Raw genomic sequence first — 21814 nt, 5'->3', positions numbered from 1 at the left:
GAATTTGCATCTCTGGGCTTTGGTACTGATAGTCCTTGAAGTTATGCATGGCCATGTTCATGCCCTTAGGTGCCCGGGTGCCACAGAAACCCATACATTGATAGGAATCTGTTCAGGAAAGTGACAAGAAAATCATTTTGGTCATTCTAATTCTCAGGTATCAACTTGAGCTAAAGGATGACTACATCGATAGATCTAACAGACTGGGTGAAGAGGACAGGAAGAATAAAGGTGATTCTTGTGGAGAAGAAAGCTGCATTTGTAAATTTCTGGTATAGGTTATTAGCTTCCTAAATTGGGCCTGTTCTAAATTTATATGTGTGTGTGTAGCTTACATTTTACTCTTACTACAAAATTAATCATTATTTTGTTCTTTTAATTTTACGTATCAAAAATGACCTTAACCTGAGAGAGGTAGGGTATTCAGGAGGTTTTTCTTCCCCCATCTACTTTCCTCCCTCCCCTTTGACCACCACTTGCTTGTTATCAATATTTATGGGCCTGTCTGTTTTGTTTTGTTTATTTTTATTTCTTAAGATTCCACATGTAAGTTAAATCATAAGGTATTTGTTTTTCTCTGTAACTTATTTCATCATAATATCCTTTAGATTCATCCATGTTGTCACAGGTGGCAAGATTTTATTCATTTCAGTGGCTGAGTAATATATCACATCTTCTGTATCCACACATTCATTTATTGATGGTAGTCTAGGTTGCTTCCAAATCTTGTCTGTTACTAGTAATGGTGCAGTGAACATGTGGGTGCACATGTATGTCTTTTCAAATTGGCATGTTGTTGTTTTTTACATATACTGAGAAGTAGAATTATTAGAACATATGGCCGCTCTTATTATTATTTTTTTTTGGGGGGTGGGGGTGGGGAGAGTGACTTCACACTGTTTTTCCATAGTGGCTGCACCAATCTGCATTCCCACCAACAGTGTATGAGGGTTCTCTTTTTTCCACATCTTGGCCAGCACTTGTTATTTATCCATTTATTGATGATAGCTGTTCTAACAGGTGGGAGGTGATATCTCATTGTGGTTTTAAGCATGAGAGACTTCATTTTTTACTTATGGAAAATTTTAACTTCTCCATTCCCTGTGACCTGTTTCCTTATTTCTTTTACTTGTAACATATGTTTATGCCTCATGATATTTTTACCTGACATATAACTTCCTAAACTGTTTTATAACTAACCCAGGAGTAGGAAAGTTGAATAATTTTTCAATCTCTTGATATTTTATGTCTCAGTATATTTGTAGAAACTTGTGTATGAAAAGAAGTGAACTTAAGTAGAAATTTCAAAGGAACCAGAGCTGGGTACTTGATAAAGACCCATAAGGTCACCCAGTGTGTGGCTGCTCCTCTGTGACTATCTTGTGAAAACTAGACTAATACTTCTTAGGAATTAGTACCATCATGTAGTCAGCTAATTTTTTTTTAATGATATATCTGCAAAGACTCATATTGAATGAAGTGAAAATGATGAAATAGACACTAAAATCATAAGACAAATCTTTGTATTTAAGGAAATTCAGATCTTTGGGTATGAGGGCTCTGAGCAGCTGGTGCACCTGGTTGGTATGTGTAGTGGAAGAAAGTTCACAATATATGTGACCATTAAGACTTCCCATCACCTGTTGGGTAATAGGACTTATTTCTTACTTTCCCTACTGATTTTTGACTATGACACCTGCTATTTTAGATGATGAAATAATCGTCATTAGGTCTGACATTGTACATAAATTCTTAAATGAGTTTTTATTCACTAGCAAAACATCTTAAATTGGTTGGCTTTCTCTTTCAGAAAAACCTATTCTTTTGCAAGAGCAGTCCATGGCTACCAATTCAAAACAGGAAGAAGAATGCAATCATTCTGCAACTCGTGTGAAAGAACTTGAGGTAATTGCTAAGCCTATTGTTTTTTGAAGTCGATAAAACTTCAAGGCAGTAGATGAAATTTTAGTTTCAGCCATACATTATTTAGCTTGATGTGTTTAGACTGTTTATTTTATGACTAAGAAGGCCCAACTTAAGTTAATTTAGTAGTTCTTCCTTTTAGTCCTTCCTGCTTGTTGCCTGGAACAAGTTCCTTAATCATTGGGGTGGTTGAGGTTCCGTGGTGAGCTGACCTATGTGCCTAGCCCATAGCAGGTGGCCAGTGCTTTTAGTTTCTGCCTTAGCCTCTCCTTCCTTCCCATCAGCAGAAGGTGAACATTCCTGTCATTACATTGGGATCTTACAGGATAAAACAGAATGAGATGTGTTTTTCACATGCCATTTATTTTCTTGCTGTTCATCACGTGTGCTCTCTGAAGGACAGAGCTGGAACTTGATGTACCTGGATATATCCTGCACATAAAATGTATTTTTGCAGCTGTAATGATCTATTTATTTGAGAACATTGTAGACTTTTGTATGTAAACATGAAATGTATAAAAAAAGGAAAGCACCACAGCATGTTTGTGATAGCTCAGCTTTTCATTTTTATAAACATTGCTGCAGTCTGTGATTGCTATTGGGACCTTAGTTGTATCTGGAAAATGGGCAACAAACTTAATCTGAAGCACTTGCTTTGTAGGCCAGGGTTCTTCTGCATAAGTATAAGGTTGGATGAACTTCCCCCGCCCCTTCTAGGGCAAAGATGAGCTTCCATGTTGGAATCAGGTTCTTCTTACTGCAGAGAATGAGTCCTCTGTCCAGTGACCTTACTTACTATGACACCCAGTTTATAGCAGCCTGCCAGTTTTTGCATAAGAAGTACTGCAGTAACTGTTCAAATGCAAGTTTTTTTTCAATTCCAGCTTGAACTCGAATCTCTCAAGGCCCAGTTCTTGGCAATAACCAAGCAAAACCACCTGCTGAATGAAGAGATGAAAGAGATGAGTGGCTATTCGCTTCTAAAAGAAGAGAAATTAGAGCTTCAGGCTCAAAATAAATTACTTAAACAACAACTGGAAGAGAGCAGAAATGAAAACTTGCATCTTTTTAACCGTATGTCTTTTTCCTGATTTGCATGTCTTTGTAATTCATATTAGCTTAATATTATGGCACTATGCTTTGTATCTGTAAGGAAGGCTTCAATCAGGAAAATTTTTATAAAATTAAGATTCTCAATTTGAAGTTACTTCCTTTTTTGCTTGCTATTACTATAGTATATTATTAGTGTCACTAAGAAGTATCTTTAAACTACAAATCTGCCTTCTGGGTTGTACAAATCTCCCCTCACTTTCTGCTGCTCAGATTTGGCCATTGAGAAGGAGGAATGAGAGTGAGGTTGAGGTTATTATTCCCTCTCGACCATTGCATCCTCACCCCCACTGTATATACTGGCTGTGGGCTGGCCCTGTGCCTCTCAGCAAGGCAAGATCCAGTGCTTACAGGATGACCTCTCACCATTGCTCTGTGCCTGTGCCAGATCTTTCTCTCCCAATTCTGGGAATTCTTCCCTCCCTGATGGTTTAGGCCAAGTGTGGAGACTGTCCTGCCCACAGGCTATAGAAGACCCATAAAATCTTTTGATCTGGCCCTGCCAAGGCATTAGGGGTGAGTTAATTAAATATTTGACCAAATATAGGAGGCTAATTAAGTTGATAATTTTGTATGACCTGCAAATGATGTTATAAATATCCATGTCAAAACCGGTTTGGCTCAGTGGATGGAGCGTCGGCCTGCAGACTGAAGGGTCCCAGGTTCGATTCCGGTCAAGGGCATGTGCCTGGGTTGTGGGCACATCCCCAATGGGGGATGTGCAGGAGGCAGCTGATCGATGTTTCTCTCTCATCGATGTTTCTGGCTCTCTATCTCTCTCCCTTCCCCTCTGTAAAAAATCAATAAAATATATTTAAAAATAAATAACTAACTAAAAATAAATATCCCAATGGCCCTTGGCAGAAGAAAGTTTCCCCACTCCTACTTTGGGCCCACGGAGTTAACAGCATGGCCCGATTACTAGCCCAGAGAACTATACCACCCTTAGTGGCTAACCTACATGAATCACCCTTTAGTGGTTCTTCAGTGACTGAAATGGTGGAACTCCATCTGATGTCTGCTTGAACCCTGAGTGTTGCTGACTGGTGCACAGATCAGATTAGACCTAGGGGTACTTAACAGGTTTTGATGGAGAACTCCTTTTATGCCTCCTGTGTGTGATAGAGGAAAGAGGTGGGCTTTCAGGTTAGTTAAAGGATTTGAAAGAATTTCTTTCATTTGCATTAGAAAAGAGTAGTGAAGTTTGCCTCTGCATGCATTCAACTCTTCTGAAATTTGTGCTCTTAGTCCATTCCATAGAATTAATATGGTATTAACTACATGTGTACAAAGAAAAGAAAGAACAATTTAAAATATCTTTAGCTGCTTTTGCTAAGTGAGATGGGAAAACTTACTGTTGATAATCACCAGGCTTTTTTACCTTCTTAGTTATAGCTCAACCACCTCCTGAACTGGTAAATTTGCAGAAACAGTTGAAGGAAGCAGGAGCTGCTTTCGTGTTAGGGCATAAGAAGTTTGAAACTCACAAGGAGGCTCTGCAAAACAGCTGCAAAGTGAAGTGAGTACTGATCTTTATTTGGTCGGGTGTTAGTCTGATCCACTGTGTACACATGTAAGCTTGGTGTGTGTCACACCAGTGTAAATCAGATTGGTTTTAACATCAAAAATTATCCCCCCACTATTCTAAGGTAACCTTCTCACCTGAGAAATTCTTGGGTGATGATATAACTATATTTATAACAGTAATATAATCCCAAGGAAAGCGCACTCATAAACAAAAATTGTCCCAGTCTCGGTTGTGCCCTCTAGTAATGTCTCTTGATTCTTGCCCTGTGACTTAGAATTGTTGACACTCTGGTGTCTGCCTCATACCTTATAGAACTGTTCTTAGAGATGAGTGCAAATGGAGGTGGCAAACTTGTTTGTGTGCTCTATTGTTTTCTAGGGACCTGTGGACCACAGGCATGAAGCTGCTCAGAATGGGCAAAATGGAAAAGAGAATAAGCCCTATAAAAGACTTGTTCCTTTTGAAGTGAACTGGGATTTCTTTTACATTGATTTCTTCCCTTCTTTAAATCTTTTCAGACTGAGCATTCTGCAAAGCTGAAGGCCCGGATATTAAATTATGATGCTTCTGTAAGGAGGTTAACTATGCAGGTGGCTGATTTAAAATTGCAACTGAAGCAGATTGAGACAGGTTAGAGAGATTTTTAACTTACAAATGTGTATGTGTAAAACTTCCAGTATATATGGAAATGTAATGATCACTACTGAAGTTTCAGTAATTCTCATAGTAGGGGAAAAGCCATAGAAATATGTCATCTTAGAAGTAAAAACTCTGTCCATTTCAGGAATACCAACCAGTCAGTCATCAGCTAACGTGACTTGCTTTTATAGGTTCCTTTGGCTTGGAAGAGCCTTGTACCCCAAATAAGAAAGGTGTAATGGCACAGAGGTTCCCAAATTCATGGACCTTGGTTTTTCTTTTATATTTGTTACCTTGATAATAAGATCAATCTGACCTTTCAGGGTTTTTACGTGTTCCTTGAGAGATGAGTAAAATATGTGAGAAGCAGGGTGACTTATGTCACACTAGAGGCCTGGTGCATGAATTTGTACATGGGTGGGGTCCCTCAGTGTGGCCTGTGGGGATTGTGCTGAAACTGGCAGTCCAGCGCCACCTGCTGCTACTGCCTACCACTCTCGCTCATCCTGATCCTGCTGCACCTGCCACAGGCTCACGCCCAGTCAGTCCTGATCAGGAGAAGCTCCTCTGCTGCAGTGGCGCTTGCCTGCATCTGGCGCCTGTCCCAAAGGGTATGGGATGGAGGGGCGGTGGGGGGAGAACACAATCTGCCCTTTGGGCAGGTGGTGGGATGCCCTTGCCTGCCCAGGATCCAGATCTGTCCCTGACGTTCGCAGGGATTGTCAAGATTTCTTCCTTGCAGAGTGTCTAGGGAGGGGAAGCAGCTGCGGTGCCTGAGGCCAACTTTCAGGAGGCTAGTGGCCCTGTGCTAGTGGTACTGGTCTGTTGGTGCCTGGCCTGTTCTCTAGAGATTGGACCTGCAGGACTACTGAGGGAGTGAGTGGCTACTGCTGCTGGCTGGTGGGCCTCCAGGAACAGGTCAGTCAGCAGAGCAGCACTCCCCCTGTGGGAGCGCACTCACCACCAGGGGGCAGCTCCTGCGTTGAGTGTCTGCCCCCTGGTATCAGTACATGTCAGAGTGACTGGTGGACCTGTCTTGCAGTTGCTTTAGATAGAGGTTAGTATATATCACATTGATTATATACAGTGTTTATGTTTTTGCACCTCAATTTTGAAGTTACTGATTAACCTTGGTTGGACACATTTAACTTCTTTGCGATAACCATTATAATAACCTGGTTATTAACAGGGAAGGAGTAAAAGGAAGATTAGGTAATAGAGACATGCCATTTATACAGCTTTGCCAGGGAATTGCAGTTAATAGTCTCCAAGTTTATTACCTAAAGATCACTGTGGGAAGGCACTAGACAATGGACCCATGCCCAGTGAGGTCTGCATGACGTGGGATGTTGCTTATCTGTTAGTCAGTCACACCAGGGAATAAGTCAGTAGCCAGAAATAGGCATGCCACCGCAAGTACAGGAATATTTAATTTTTAAGCTCCTGAACAAAGAAGCCCCTCTCCTTCGCTGCTCACCTCAGATTCCCAGCTTATGGTGTTCTTACCTCCCTCTACTCACCCTGTGACCCACAGCCATGTAGACTTCACACAGTGTACTGATGTACTAAATGTAGCCTGACACTAAATCATGCCCTGCTCCACCATGGAATGGACACTCTGGATACTGGCCCTACTCTTTGATTCTGCTGGAGCCCCGTCTGCACTCTTTTCAGGACTAGGCTAAGGGACATTGAACCCTGCAGACCAGAAAATATAATTACACACCAATAAAATACATTCATTCTCCCATGGGAGTCTTAGAAAAGTCTTTTTCTAAAGATACTGCAAGAGCCACCCACTACCACTAAAGTCGGAAAAATTTGACCCAGTGATTTCTCCAGCTACAGTTGGACCTCAGTTTCCTCATTTGCAATGGGGATATGAATATCTACTTTGCCATGGTGAAGAAGGCAAAATGAGATGGCTCTCAGTTGAGTGCCTGCAACACATCAGATACTCAGAAGGATTACTGCTATCATGTTACTGCATGTTTGCCCTGAGGATGCATACTGCCTGCCTCTTCTTCATAACAGGTGTACTGAAGCTGAGATACAAAGCTCAAAAAGAAAGTTTCTGTGTGTTAGCAGTTGAACTGGTTTCCACATTTCCTGGCCTGGAGCCTTCCTCAGTTCCTATTTGTACTCACTCCTCCTCAGTTCCTTTTCCCATCTTCCACACTAGTTTCATTTTTATCTCTTGACTCCTTCCCTGTTCCTTATTTTCTCTCAAGCCTATTTGCTAAACTGCCCACAGCTGAAATCACAGTGATCTCGAAAGATGAATAGTTTGAGGATGGAACCTTTTCAAACGCATGCATTGCCCTGGAGGCATTGCTGGAGAGTAGCGGCCACAAGACTGGCTATGCATGTTCAGGTTTTGCTTAGGGAGTCCCAGCATCTGTACACCTCCCTACCTGTATGACCTAGCCTTAGCTCCCCAGGTGTAATGTGGGAGGAGCAGAGTTGTTAGTCTTGTTGTGGCTGCAGGTCCTCATACCCTTATCTGAAAACTAGAGGCCTGATGCATGAAATTTGTGCACTCACCTTCGGTGGCTCGCCTCGGACCTCGCAGCTGTGGCTTTGTCTGGAAGGTTGTCCAGAAGGATGTCTGGAAGGTCATTCGGCTGTCCGGTCTAATTAGCACATTATGTTTTTATTATCGACTGGAGGCCTGGTGCACAAAATTCCTGCAGTCAGGCGGAAGGGGCCCCCCAGCCTGGCCTGTGCCCTCTCAGTTCTGGAGCCCCACAATAGATCGCCCCAAAGATGTAGGCTCCTGGATGAATTGCCCCAAAGAGGTAGGCTGGAGTAGGGTCCCTGCCTGCAGGCATGTAAAGCCTCGGGACCCCCAGTGCTAGAAGCTAAGACCAGCAGGTCATAATAAATGCGAGAAGTTCACCAGAAGGCTGATGGGCTTCGATATTCAGCAGGGCTGAAAATCTGCAAATTATTACCTGCTGCTAGAGGAAAGGCCAAAAGCAGTTCCTCTAACCTGATAATTTTTTCCTGTTTATCAAACCTGACCTTTGATATGTGTGTTTATTTTGCTAAAGGGCAAAATGTGTAAATAAAAAGCCATGGGTCCAGAAATTCGGCAAGCCACTCCACTAGAGAGCTGGTTTCCGCCTGGCTTTCCCCCATGCCTTCCAAATTTATACTTCTTGTCCAGTGTATCCATTTATGTGTCAGCCCCTTCTCCAAATTCCTGAACCCTTGATGCAAAAAGACTGCGGCACCCCAGGCCACGCCATGTGGAGCTAGCTGCCAGGCCCCACCTCCGTGCACACAGCATCAAGTCTGCGCCCACCTGTGCACGCAGCCTCCTGATGATGGATGTGATGGGCATGAGGGCATTGCGGCGTGAGGGCTTAACAACCACATAAACTTATATTAGCATAGATAGATTGGGCCCTATAGTGGTTTTGCCACAGCCCTGGGAGTTCTGGGGCAGCATCCTTTAGTGAACCATGTTTGCAGTCAAATATGTGACTATCCATGCTGGGTAGAATAAATAAAGGTAATGAATGGATTTGCATCAGTTCAGGTAAAGTTTATCAACAGTGAATTCAGGTCTGCTTAGGCTTTGTTACCAAATTTATGAATATGATTGTGGATCCTGGGTTGTGAAATAATATCATGCATTAAGAAGGAAGGCCTAGCTCTGGCTAATTTTGTTCAGTGGTTAGAGCAATGGCTTGCAGACCAAAAGATGGTGGGTTCCATTCCTGTCAACCACATATACCTCAGTTGTGGGTTTTCTCACCATCTTTGGTTGGGGGTGCATGTGGGAGGCCAAGTTGAGGTGTCTCTCACATCAGTGTTTCTCTTCTCTCTCCCTATTCCTCTACTCTTCCCTTTCACTCTTCAATGGAAAATACATCTTTAAATGAGGACTAAAAAAAGGCCTAAAAACAAGGTCTGTGAAGTTATAACTGGTACATAAAGCTCTCAAAAAAATGCTAATAAATAAGAATTGGCTTCAGAAATTGTTTAGTGTGCATATTTGTTCTTATTAATACCTCTCTCTTCATTTAAAAAAAAAATATCAAGCATATTTGAATTTTTTTTCCTGCTCATTGGTCACATTATTTTCATTTAGCCCCCAGCCAAAGCCATCTCTGTTTCATCATTCTGCCAGCAGATTTATGGTGTCTCCTACTGGTGAAACAAGCAGGGATTTCTTGAAAAAAATCATCTCAAACAGGAAAAGCTGATGGGAGAGACAGTTACACCAAGGATCATAAATCATCCAAATACAAGCACAGTTGTTTGCTCCCATATTTCTGATCTTTAGTTTGTAATCACACCAAGGCAAGAATGAAAGAGCTAGAGCAAGAGATTGATTGCTTAGAAAAAGCTTTCTTCGGTATTCTGTTGCTAGAAGCCCACTAGCATCTAAGAGTCTGCCTCCACTCATGTAGGTAAGCTTCTGCAGAAAGGGTTTCAGGACTTTCATGGTCCTTTTATCTGAGTACGAGTGAGTGAGCTGTAGAGAGCAAGAAGGAGGAGAAGTCTATGCTTGCTGTACCTGGGAAATCTTTAGCCTGAGTAGCTTCATCCTCACTGCACCTATGGTTGCCTGCTTACCAGAGACTTCTCCCCTGTGACATAACATTGTGGGAGGCAACGGGTTAGAGCAAGTTCAGCACTTTGCTTGACATGCAGACGTGTTCAGAGAATGGTAATCAATGGCTTTTCCCTTACTGCTGATTAGTTTTATTATTAATGCTGAATCCTTAATAATGTGGGTCAGTTATACATCATACTCAACTATTTGCAAGGATAATAGAATTTCTTTTCAAATTAAACTCCTTAGGAACCATGTTGCTGTTTTCACTGTGCAATTTGTAATACTCTTGTCCTGATACCTTTTGCCCTTTAGGTCTGGACCAATCCCAGTCCTTTGCTTTTCCCAGTCCTTGTCCTGAAAGAATGCTCCCGCCTTCAGCAACTGAATCTAGGCACAGCCTTTCCATCCATTCACTCTCAAGCCTTCTGGAGCAGAAAGCCAAGTAAGTTCCACATTCTGATTGGCCCAGCCAAGTCTGGTTAGCTGAATGGCCCTGACTTTGCGTTGTTTTAAAGTGACGCTCAAGACCATGTGGAGTGTAGAATCAGATTGTAAGATGATGTGTAATCTTCAAGAATCATCTGAATTATTTGGGGAAAATTCCTTTTAGCAAATAAGTAATTTTTCCTTGTTTGCTAAACCTGATGTGTACACAGTGCACTATGGTAGCAGTAAGCATTTTCATAGTTCTATGAATAGACTTGGTTTATAGAAATAAAAAAGCAACATACAAAATCTACAGAAGCAAATTCAGTTTATTTTTAAACATGAAGTAGTTTCACACATTTTAATTTTAAAGTCCTTCAAAAAAAATAAGTCAGTTAAAAAATATTTGGGCATTTAGTCCAAACAAAAGTCTAATTTGTCTGTTGAGATAAATACTGAATTGGTAGTGGGTTGTAGGGTCTGATTGCTGAAGTAGAATGGCGTATGTAGAAGTTGGGTGGCGGGTCACCCAGGCTGGGATTGAGGCGCATAGGAGACTCCTGTCTGTGCTTGATCCATATGGACGGCACTCTGACTCCTTAGTTCTGGGCTCCAGGCTGGACATCTGTCTGCATATTTTGATTCACTCCCAGTGTACAGAGTTGAAAACTGCCACATGTGTCCATCATGGTCCTAATGCGTGTAATGTGCATTTATTTATATTGCTTTCTCATGATAAAGCCAAGAGGAGAAACAGCACACCCATGTGGGAGTTAGGGCACTTGGATGCACATGGGGCTTGTAGTTTTGCATCTTCAGCTGACTCATACTGATGCTGTGCAGAATTTGTTCTTTTCAAAAACGTTTTGTGGTTCTTGAAAATATAAAAGCATTGAGAGTGCCACATTATTTCTTGTCAGCAATATAATTAATACCTGCCTCACAGTGTAAGGTGGTTCTGCAGAGTGCCCAAGCTAATGTCTTGATTACTTGGAATGATGCCAGTTGCATGGAGCGTGCCCAGTGCAGGACAGCTTTCATTTTCACAGAGCACAGTTCATTCTCTAGAGCAGCGGTTCTCAACCTGTGGGTCGAGACCCCTTGGGGGTCAAATGACCCTTTCACAGGGGTCGCCTAAGACCATCGGAAAACATATATATAATTACATATTGTTTTTGTGGTTAATCACTATGCTTTAATTATGTTCAATTTGTAACAATGAAAATACATCCTGCATATCAGATATTTACATGACGATTCTCAACAGTAGCAAAATTACAGTTATGAAGTAGCAACGAAAATAATTTTATGGTTGGGGGTCACCACAACGTGAGGAACTGGATTAAAGGGTCGCGGCATTAGGAAGGTTGAGAACCACTGCTCTAGAGCTTTTTCCAGAGTCACAAAGGCTTTTCATAGCCCTGTGCTCTTGGTTTTACCTTATTACAACTTCACACTCATGAATTTTATTCTTTCAACCCAGTCTTTATCAAAGACAAACTGAAGTTCAAGACAGACATGAATTTTCAAATGTGGATGAACTATCTTTTGAGGATAACGAGGAATTTGGATCATCTTTTGAACGTAAGTTTAAATGTAAGTACCAGTTTTTAACAGTTGAAAATGTAGAAAGCTAAGTCTTGGTGAAATATATCCATTGTTAAATCAAAGGCCTTAAAAATTACAACATTTGTATTTTGTGATAAAAACATGGACACAGATGTATTACCTTTTTTATATCACAGATTTTGATGGGTCTATTTGAGTGTTACTTTTTTTTAATTTTCAAGATAACCAATAATTTCAAAGTTGGAGCTAAGCTCACAAGTGAACCCTTAACTTAATTTACCAAGTTTGGGATTGCCTCAGATTAAAATACCTGGTTCTTAATTTTTTTTTCTTTTTATGGAATATGAAGATGCTAAGTTATTTAAGTTATACAGATTCTGATGACTGCATCAGATGTAGAAACCTCATTCTTAGTGAATGAGTGGAGGTGGAAGTATATTAGCTTCCTTATCTGAAAACTGGAGGCCTGGCTCTGGCTCTGCCTTAGATTGTTCTCTGGGAGCATACTGCTTAAGTATAAAATTAGGATATAGAAGTCAGTCAGCTCTAAGGTTCTCTCTAGCCTAGGAAATCTTTATATTTGTATATAATCTGTAGTTTTGCATTGTGAGCTTCATTGTCAAATCTGAAAGTACTCTACTTTGAACAGTTAAATGAAAGAGCTTAGTAAAATTGGTAAATTCTTTGCAACTAACTTTTTAACAATTTTGTTAAGGCTTTACTATCTAAATGGAGTTCATATAATTATCAGCAAGTCAGGTGAATTCTGTCACTTTCCTGTTGGGTTATAAATCTAGTTTTGGAAACAAATCTAATTCTTTTAAGTGTAATAACACTTTGAGAAGCAAATAGATTGTCAAGTGGTATGCTGAAAGTCTTAGGATTAATTCTGTAGGAAAAGATCTGGCTTGGTTGCTTTGGCTGAGACTTGAGCGCAGCCAAAGTTACCCCCATACTGCCCTGCCTTCTTTTGCTGTTGTTAAGGACTCCTGGGACACTCATTTGTACCTATTATAGATGCAGCAGACATGCCGATACAGTTTGAAGTGAATGGCCTCCATCCTGCTGGTGACATGCCTCCCTTGGGAACTGCCTTGGGTGCTCCTCCTGCCAGACCTATCTCCTCTCATTACCCAAGTAAGTTTTCCTTGGTTGTAACTACAGATAGTATGATAGCTACTAAATGCCAGCCTGTTCCTAGTGAGTTATTTCATTTATTGAGGGAGGACCTTTATAAGCATAAATTATTCAAAGTCTTAGAGTTGAGTATTGCCATTGTTAATACATTTCTGAAATAAATTTGAACATGTAAAGAGGAGAAAATTAAAGGAGTTGCTTCTCATTAATCTTCCCCAACAGTGGCTTTTAAAAAAAAAAATCTTTATTGTTGAAACTATTACAGAAGTCCCCTTCTTTCCCCCATTGACCTCTTCCAGCCTGCTCCTGGCACACGCCCGCCCCCCCCCCCCCCACACACACACACAGGCCCTCACCATCCCATTATTTGTGTTCACTCATTATGCATATATGCATACAAGTTCAATGATTGAGCTCTTCCTACCCACCTCCCCTCCCCTGACTTCCCTCTGAGGTTTCACAGTCTGTTCCATGCTTTTATGTCTCTGGGTCTATTTTTGTTCATCAGTTTATTTTGTTCATTAGATTCTACACATGAGGGAGATCATGTGATACTTATCTTTCTTTGACTGGCTTACTTCACTTAGCATAATGTTCTCCAGGTCCATCCATGCTGTTGCAAATGGTAAGAGTTCTTTCTTTTTTACTGCCACACAGTATTCCATTGTGTAAGTGTACTATAGTTTTTTTATCTACTCATCTGCTGATGAGCACTTAAGGCTCATTCCAAATCTCAGCTACTGTAAATTGTGCTGCTATGAACATAGGGGTGCATTTATTCTTTCTAATGAGTGCATTGGGTTTCTTAGAATATATTTCTAGAAGTGGGATCACTGGGTCAAATGGGAGTTCCATTTTGAATTTTTTGAGGAAACTATACTGTTTTCCACAGTAGCTACACCAGTCTGCATTCCCACCAGCAGTGTACTTTTCTCCACATCCTCGCCAACAGCTGTCATTTGATTTCTTGATGATAGCCACTCTGACAAGTGTGAGCTGGTACCTTATTGTTGTTTTGATTTGCATTTCCCAGATGATTAGTTACTTTGAGAATTTTTTCATATGTCTCTTGGCTTTCTGTATGTCCTCTTTGGAGAAGTGTCTATTTATGTTCTTTGCCCATTTTTTAATTGGACTGTTTACCTTGTTTTTGTTAAATTGTATGAGTTCTCAATATATTTTGGAAACTAACTCCTTATTGGATGTATCATTGGCAAATATGTTCTCCCATGCAGTAGACTCTCTTGTTATTTTCTTTTTAAAAAAATACTTTTATTGATTTTTTACAGAGAGGAAGGGAGAGGGATAGAGAGTTAGAAACATCGATGAGAGAGAAACACCAATCAGCGCCTCCTGCACACCCCCCACTGGGGATGTGCCTGTAACCAAGGTACATGCCCTTGACCAGAATCGAACCTAGGACCCTTCAGTCCACATGTCAACGCTCTATCCACTGAGCCAAACCAGTCAGGGCTCTTGTTATTTTCTTGATGGTTTCTTTTGCTGTGCAGCTGCTTTTTATTTTGATGTAGCCCCATTTGTCTATTTCCTTCTTAGTTTCCTTTGCCCTAGGCACTGTATCCATAAACATGTTGCTGTGTAAGATGGCTGAGATTTTGGTGCCCGTGATTTCTTCTAGGATTTTTATGGTTTCCCAACTTAAATTTAAGTCTTTTATCCATTTTGAGTTTATTTTGTGTATGGTGTAAGTTGGTCTTATTTCATGTTTTTGCATATATCTGTCTAATTATCCCAACACCATTTCTTGAAGAGACTGCCTCTGCTCCATTGTATGCTCTTGCCTCCTTTGTCAAATACTAGTTTAGTATAGTGGTGTGGGTCAATTTCTGGGTTCTTAGTTCTGTTCCATTGCTCTGTATGCGATACTTGTACCAGTACCAGGCTATTTTGATTACAGTGGCTTTCTAGTATAACTTGATATCTAGTATTGTTATTCCTCCAACTTCTCTCTTTCTCAAGCTTGCTGCAGCTTTTGAGGTCTTTTTTGGTATAATTTTTAGAGTATTTTTCTAAGTCTGTGAAATATGCCATTGGTATTTTAATAGGTATGCATTGAACCTAAAGATTGCTTTGGGTAGTATGGACATTTTGATGATATTTATTTCTGCCAATCTATGAACATGGTATATTCTTCCTCTAGTTTATATCTTCTTCTACCTCTTTTTTCAGTGTGCTATGGTTTTCTGAGTATACGTATTTTACCACTTTGGTTAAGTTTATTCATAAGTCTCAATTTTTTGTTGTTGTTGCAGTGCTAATTGGGATTGTTCTTTTATTTCTCTTTCTGAGCGTTCAATGTTGGTATATAAAAATGCCATAGTTTACTGGGTGTTAATTTTATATCCTGTTATGTTGCATCCCTGGCTTCCTATTCTTAGGGAAAATGGTTTTAGTTTTTAGCCATTGAGTATGATATTGGCTGTAGGTTTGTAATATATGGCTTTTTAATATGTTGAGGTATGATCTATTTCTACTTTACTGAAAGTTTTTATCAAAAAAGGGTGTTGGATTTTGTCATGCTTTTTCTGCATTGATTGAAATGATCATGTGATTTTTGAGTGTTGCAGTCTGTTAATGTGATATATCACATTTATTGATTTGTGGATATTGTACCAGCCTTGCATTCCTAGAATAAATGCCATTTGGTCATGATGTATGGTCTTTTTAATGTATTGCTGGATCTCATTTGCTAAAATTATGTTGAAGATTTTAGGGTCTGTATTCATCAGGGATAATTCTCTTTCTTTGTAGTGGCTTTATCTGGATTTGGGATTTGGGTAATGCTGTCCTCATAGAAAGTGATCCTTTCCCTTGGATATTTGGAATAGTTGAGGAGATTAGGTATTAGTTTTTCTTTGAATGTTTGATAAAACTTCCCTATGAAGCCATCTGGACCAGGACTTCTGTTTGCTGGAAGTTATCTAATTACTGCTTCAATTCCATCAGTACTTACTGGCTTATTCAGGTTTTCTGATTTTTCCTGATTGAGTTTTGGAAGATTGTATTTTTCTTATTTGTCCATAGTCTGACAAAGCAGTTACCTTTTTGCTTAAGACAGTTCTTCAGAAACCATTCCATTTTGGGAAATCATAGTATAAAATTGAAATGGCGGTTAATACCCATATACATCTTCAATGTGATTGTAGTATGTTAATAATTCTTTGTTTCCTTCATGTCTTTAAAAAAAAAAAATAAGGACAGAAGAACCTTTATATTTCAGTTTTCAGAAGAGCTGATGACATTGGAGGAAAACTCGTCATCAAACTTGTCTGGCCCACTTTCTCTTTCTTCTTACTGTCTCTAATTTACACACTTCCCTCCCCTGTGTGGAATCAGGGAGGAAAGCTCTAGGGGGAGATTAGAGCTTTGTCTCATACTCCAGCCAGATCTTTTTCTCCTTGAACTAAAGAGTTTAAGCCTCAAGCTTGAAAGGAGATTTCTTAAGTAAAACCACCTCTTGTTTTTCCAGTGTTTGGATGGGACTATCATGTTCAACGCCTCTTGTAAGTAGTTTCTTGGTTCAAGTCAGCATACTCAGGGAGATGAGGAATTGCCAAACGAAACAAGAGACTTTGAAAGGATTGTTCTCACTGATTCCAGGGTACACCATCCTGTAAAGCACTCATTCAGCGAGACTTCATGAGAACCTTCACTTCATATATGAAAACTCTATCACCCAATATCACCTCATTGATTTAATTGTGAAAAAAGAAAAACAAACACCTCCTGTGTGCTGGGTGCTGGGCATACTGCAGTGGGACAACCCAAGCCCTTTCTTCATGGAGCTTCTAGTGGGAAAGTCAGCAGTCAGCTAGCCATCACCAAGACCTCTGATGGGATAGATACTGAGTAGGGGCAGTGGCCACCCAAGAGTGGCTGTGATAGGTTGTTTCGCAGAGACCTGGGTGAGTAGGAAATAAAAATAATACAATAAAGGAAACCAACTGAGTTCATAGGTGTTCTATCTCAGAGATAGAATGAAAATTATAACAATGGCTTTTAAAATTATTCTTAAGTAATGTTTACATTGATCATTGAAAAATTCTCTTATAATCATCATTTCCCCTCTTCATTTGGATACAAAGGGAAGTGAAAAAATCCAAAACTTGATATCTTTGAGATGTCCAGTGGAAATACTAATTAGGTAGCTACAAAGTACAGTCATGCACCATTTAATAGCAGGTATATATTCTAAGAAATGTGTCCTTCGGGAATTCATTGTTGTGTGAACATCAGAGTGCACTTTTGTAAATCTAGGTGGTACAGCCTCCTGTACATCCAGGTAGCCTATTGCCCCTCCGGTACAAGCACATACAGCATGTTACTGTACAAAACAAGATTAAATCAAGCACAGGAGAAAATGACGCCATCGAGAGATGTAATAAACATGAGGTATATGAAGTTGCTGCCCATATAACATGGGATGCTGTTTCACAGCACACTTTTCTTTATCATTAGAAAAAAAAAACACTATCAAACAGTGATTAAAAGGGTAGTGTAGTAAATACATAAACCAGTGACATGGTCCTTTATTATATTTATTAAGTATTAGGTACTAGACGTAGTTGTATGTGCTGTACTTTTATATGACTGGCAGCACAGTGGGTTGGTTTACATTAGCATCTCCATAGACACGGGAGTAATGCATTGTATTACATCACCATGTGGTGATAGCCACACCACTTAGACAGTAGTGATTTTTCAGCTCCATTATAATCTTACCAGAGGCCTGGTGCATGATTTTGGGGGGTCCCTTGGCCTGGCTGGTGAACAGGGCCATCTTGTCCACTCCTGATCGGGGCCTACTGGCAGGGGTGGGGTCGCGGGAGCAACCATGGGAAGTTGTCTGGTCATGGGAGCTTGGCTATGGGAGCACACTGACCACCAGGGAGCAGATTCTGCCTTGAGCATCTGCCCTCTAGTGGTCAGTGCACATCATAGCTACCGGCCAGTCTTAACCGTTGCTTGGACTTTTATATAGAGAGAAGATGGGACCACTGTCATATATGTGGTCTGTTGAACGAAATGTTGTTATGCAATGCACAGCAAAGATATAGTCCTTTTTTCTTCTTTATTGTTTAAAGTCAGCAACCAAACAGCATTTCTATTTTGAGATTGCTATTCCATGTGATAAAGCGATGGCATTTAGGTCTGCAAGCAAGAAGAAGATTGCATTTCTGCCTGTGAAAATGATCAACTGCCTCCTCTGGTATTTGAATTTCATGACCAGGAGTATGAGTCCGAAATGACTGTGTTGTTTCTGTCCTGTTAGCAAAAACCTTCAAAATCCTTTGGTGAACCTATGAATTTGTCTCTTAGCATTGCTGGGGGGAAAGTGTAGCCTACAAAAGTTTAGGCTCTTCCAGAGCCAGAGGAGAAAGGCAAGCATAGCCATCTGTGGGATTGACATTGAGTTAAACCTGTGACAGGTGAGGACTTTTGCTTTGAGCTACAGGGAATAGACAAATAAAGCCTGGAACAATAGATGTAGAACAAACAGATTCATGTGGTTGTGAGAAGGCAGGTACAAAATACTGTGTAAATGTGGTGGTGGAGAGGTGTCACTTTAGGAATACTGTTTTTCTTAGTGGCTGTATCTTGTATTCCTTAGCCAGAAGTGTGCTAAGGTTCCTTCTTATCCACAACCTCACCAGCACTTATTGTATGACTTATTAATGGTTGCTATTCTGGCTGGTTTGCAGTGGCACCTCATTGTCATTTTAATTTGCATCTCTCTAATAATTAGTGACATTGAGCCTATCTTCATGTCTCTTGCCATTTGTATGTTGTCATTGGAGAAGTATCTATTTAGATTTTCTGTCCACATTTAATGGGGTTGTTTTTCTTTTGGTGGATTATAGGAGTACTTTATGTGTTTTGGAAATTAACCCCTTACCATATGTATTATTGGCAAATATGTGCTCCAATACAGTGGATTCCCTTTTCATTTTGATGCTGATTTTTTTTTGCTTTGCAGAAGTTTTTTAATTCAATGTAGTCTCATTTGTTCCTGTTTCTCAAGAATGTTGAGGCTAGGGGACCCTACCTCCCTCCCTATGTGGGAGTCTGTTCTGTGGTACTCTTTCCCCCTCCCTACTTTGGAGTCTGTACTTGTTCTTTAACAAATCCCCGCCTTTGCTATACTGAAAAAAACAACAAAAAAAAACAAAAACAAAAACAAAAACGAATGTTGTGGCTATTTTGGGGTCTTTTTCAGTGTTCTGTATCTCATTTGAATGTTCAGAACATTCAAATTTATATGCAAATATAATTTTTTTGCAAAATTCTAGATCTGTGAAATATGCACTTGGCATTTTAATAGTGATTGCATTGAATCTAAGGATTGCTTTGGATAGTAGGCACATTTTAATGATATTAATTCTACCAGTCCATGAACATGGTATATTCTTCTGTTCGTTTATCTCTTTTTTCAGGGTCCTGGGCGCTTGCTCAGTGGTGGGGTTGTGTGGGAGAGGTGGGAGGAAGTGAGTATTAGGTTAGGGAGAGATTGAAAGCAAAGCACAGAGCAAGGGAGGCACAAATATACCCAGGTAGCATGAGTCTGCTGCTGGAGGTGCAGTGTTCCCAGTGCAGAAGTAGTGTACTATTTCAGGTCAGTCCGGAAAGAAGGTGTGGACACCACCAGAGCAGAGACAGCAACAGAAATCCAGGTCTTCTTTTCAGGAAATGAAGGGTGCTGCTGATGGTGGTTGCTTGAAGGCAGAGAGACTGATGTCAGGGTGAGCACATTGATTAGGTTATTTCAGCTCAGCTGTCCAGGTAAAAGGTGAGAGGTAGTCTTATTGCAGTATCTGGGGGAGTTAGAGCCTGTAAGCCCTGGTGGATGAGTGAATGTAGTGTAGAAAGGCATGATAAAAAGGGACAGGAATGATAACTTCAGGTCTGAAGCTGATGCTGTGGGATTTCCAAGTGTTGATGGTAGGGAACTGGCCAGAAATGCGGATGAGACTGGGGGAGAGATCTGTGCTAGAGAAAAAGATGTGAGAATGATCAGGGCAGAGGTAATAGCTAAAACTCCAGGAAGGGATCGGCCCAGGGCAAGTGGGAAATGTTGGTAAGATGACTAGGGGGGTTCAGGGGCGGGGTGCTGGTTTTGTAATAATTTTGTACTGTTCTGGGCGGTAGAGGCTCGATTGCTTTTGTGGGAATTAGGGGAAGAGTTATACAACTGCTGTATAAATACAGACTAATGTTTAAGTTAGAATCCTAAATAGAGAGTTACAACTGAGGATAGAGGCAGAAATGCAAGGCTTGCGAAGGGCAGAGTACAGAAGAAGGGGTGAGGAAGATAAGGAAATGTGTTGTGGCAGGAGGACAGTTGAAGTTGTTCATGGCAAGGGTGACTTGTTTTCATCGAAGTAAAGTAAAAGGCAGATGATGTGCCAGGTGTGGGGCTGGAGGCTGCGAGACCATGAAGATGGATCAGCAGGCCAACACAATCAACTGAGAGTTGAGCAGTCTCCCTGGGCCTCTGCTCTTTATTTTCTGTCTCTTTAGGTGCAGATGAGAAAGAAGTTAGAGAAGAGAGTGAAGAAGAAAGAATATGGACCCTGCTGAAAGAACAGAAGCTGAGAGAAGAAAGAAGGCAGAATGAACAGAAAGCTTTGGAAAGAGAACGGAGAAAACTAGAAAAACTGGATCGAGAAAAGGTATAATAAGCATAGCTCAGTTCTCCATGCTAGTAGGTAACTTTTAAAAAGCTTGCTGCAGGCATCCCAATCCTCTCCTGTGCTTAAGCCCACTGAAAAAGGCTGTACATGGGCATAATAGGGGTCTCATAGGAAAAGGGAGCTTTGCAAGTCTGTGAGCATGCATTCTCATGTTCCTGAAAACACACTCGGAAAGGAGATGGACTCTGCTTTGCTGTAGAACTTCCCTGTGTAAGGGATTTCAAGGTCAGCTGGCTAGGACCAGAAGAAACTGGGGGAGGTGGCTGCCAATCTGGTGGCTTCCTCAGGCTGCCCTGCCCTCCTCCCTCCTCATTGTCTTTGACTTTCTATGTCCTGATTCTGGTCCCAGGCAGATGGATTACCCTGCTACTTCTCATGCCTGCTGGACCTTACGAAGATTAATCTTCTGTATCATGTTCCTTGAATTCCTGGCTCATTTGATCTGGAACACACACACTTTAGGCACAGTAATTCCTATTCTTCATTACATGATATATTTGTGCCACTTTGATAGTAGCAACGAATGAAACAGTTTTCTGTCATGCACATGTCACATAAAGAAACAGAGTTATAGTACTATGTGTTTTTAAAATGTATATGTGTATCTCCTATTTTGCTGGTCATCTATTTACAGCAGATTATTGAAGAGTCTTTCAAGACGGAAATGGAGAAAGAATTAGAAGTGAGTGCTCAGGAAATGAAAGACAAATCTGTTTGTGGTGAATATGCTTTAAAGAAATACATGCATATCACCCAAAAGGACCAAGACCTGAAGAAGGTGGATAAGGTACTGATGCTATGGACCAGTGGTCTGTATGTGAGGATGTGAGGGCTTCTGTGGTTTGTTAGAAAACCTTGGGACAGGAGTTGGAGACAAAAGGTAACAGCAGAGGAAATCCAAAATTCAAATGGAGCCTCAAGTCGTTTGTATATTACACTTCTGACAAAATGTTATCTCCTTTGCTTGGGCCAAAGAGTGAACAGATCTTGATTGGTAAGGTTTGTAAAATTGGAGCTATCTCATTATTTTCAGAACAAGAATGAAAGTGCTATCAATGAAAAACAAATGGATTGGTACTATCTGAGACATGAATTCTATATAATAAAATCCTAATATGCAAATGGTTGAACCGCAGAATGACCAGTCATTATGATGGGCACTGACCACCGGGGACAGATGCTCAATACAGAAGCTGCATC

The 21814-nt window shown here is 40.6% G+C and overlaps 1 pseudogene across 1 annotated transcript in view; it reads left to right on the top strand.

Moving 5' to 3' along the window:
* Nucleotides 1-21814, top strand: part of LOC308512355 (centriole and centriolar satellite protein OFD1-like) — a 125213-nt pseudogene that overhangs the window by 37365 nt on the left and 66034 nt on the right. Inside the window, exons 3-6 of the transcript in view lie at nucleotides 158-231; nucleotides 1811-1905; nucleotides 2808-2997; nucleotides 4423-4448. The product of the transcript in view is annotated as a centriole and centriolar satellite protein OFD1-like (transcript). The remainder of the gene's footprint in view (nucleotides 1-157; nucleotides 232-1810; nucleotides 1906-2807; nucleotides 2998-4422; nucleotides 4449-21814) is intronic.

Source organism: Myotis nattereri (assembly GCF_964212035.1).
Source record: "Myotis nattereri genome assembly, chromosome: Y".
Lineage (NCBI taxonomy): Eukaryota > Metazoa > Chordata > Mammalia > Chiroptera > Vespertilionidae > Myotis > Myotis nattereri.
This window is presented reverse-complemented; position numbering and strand designations above follow the sequence as displayed.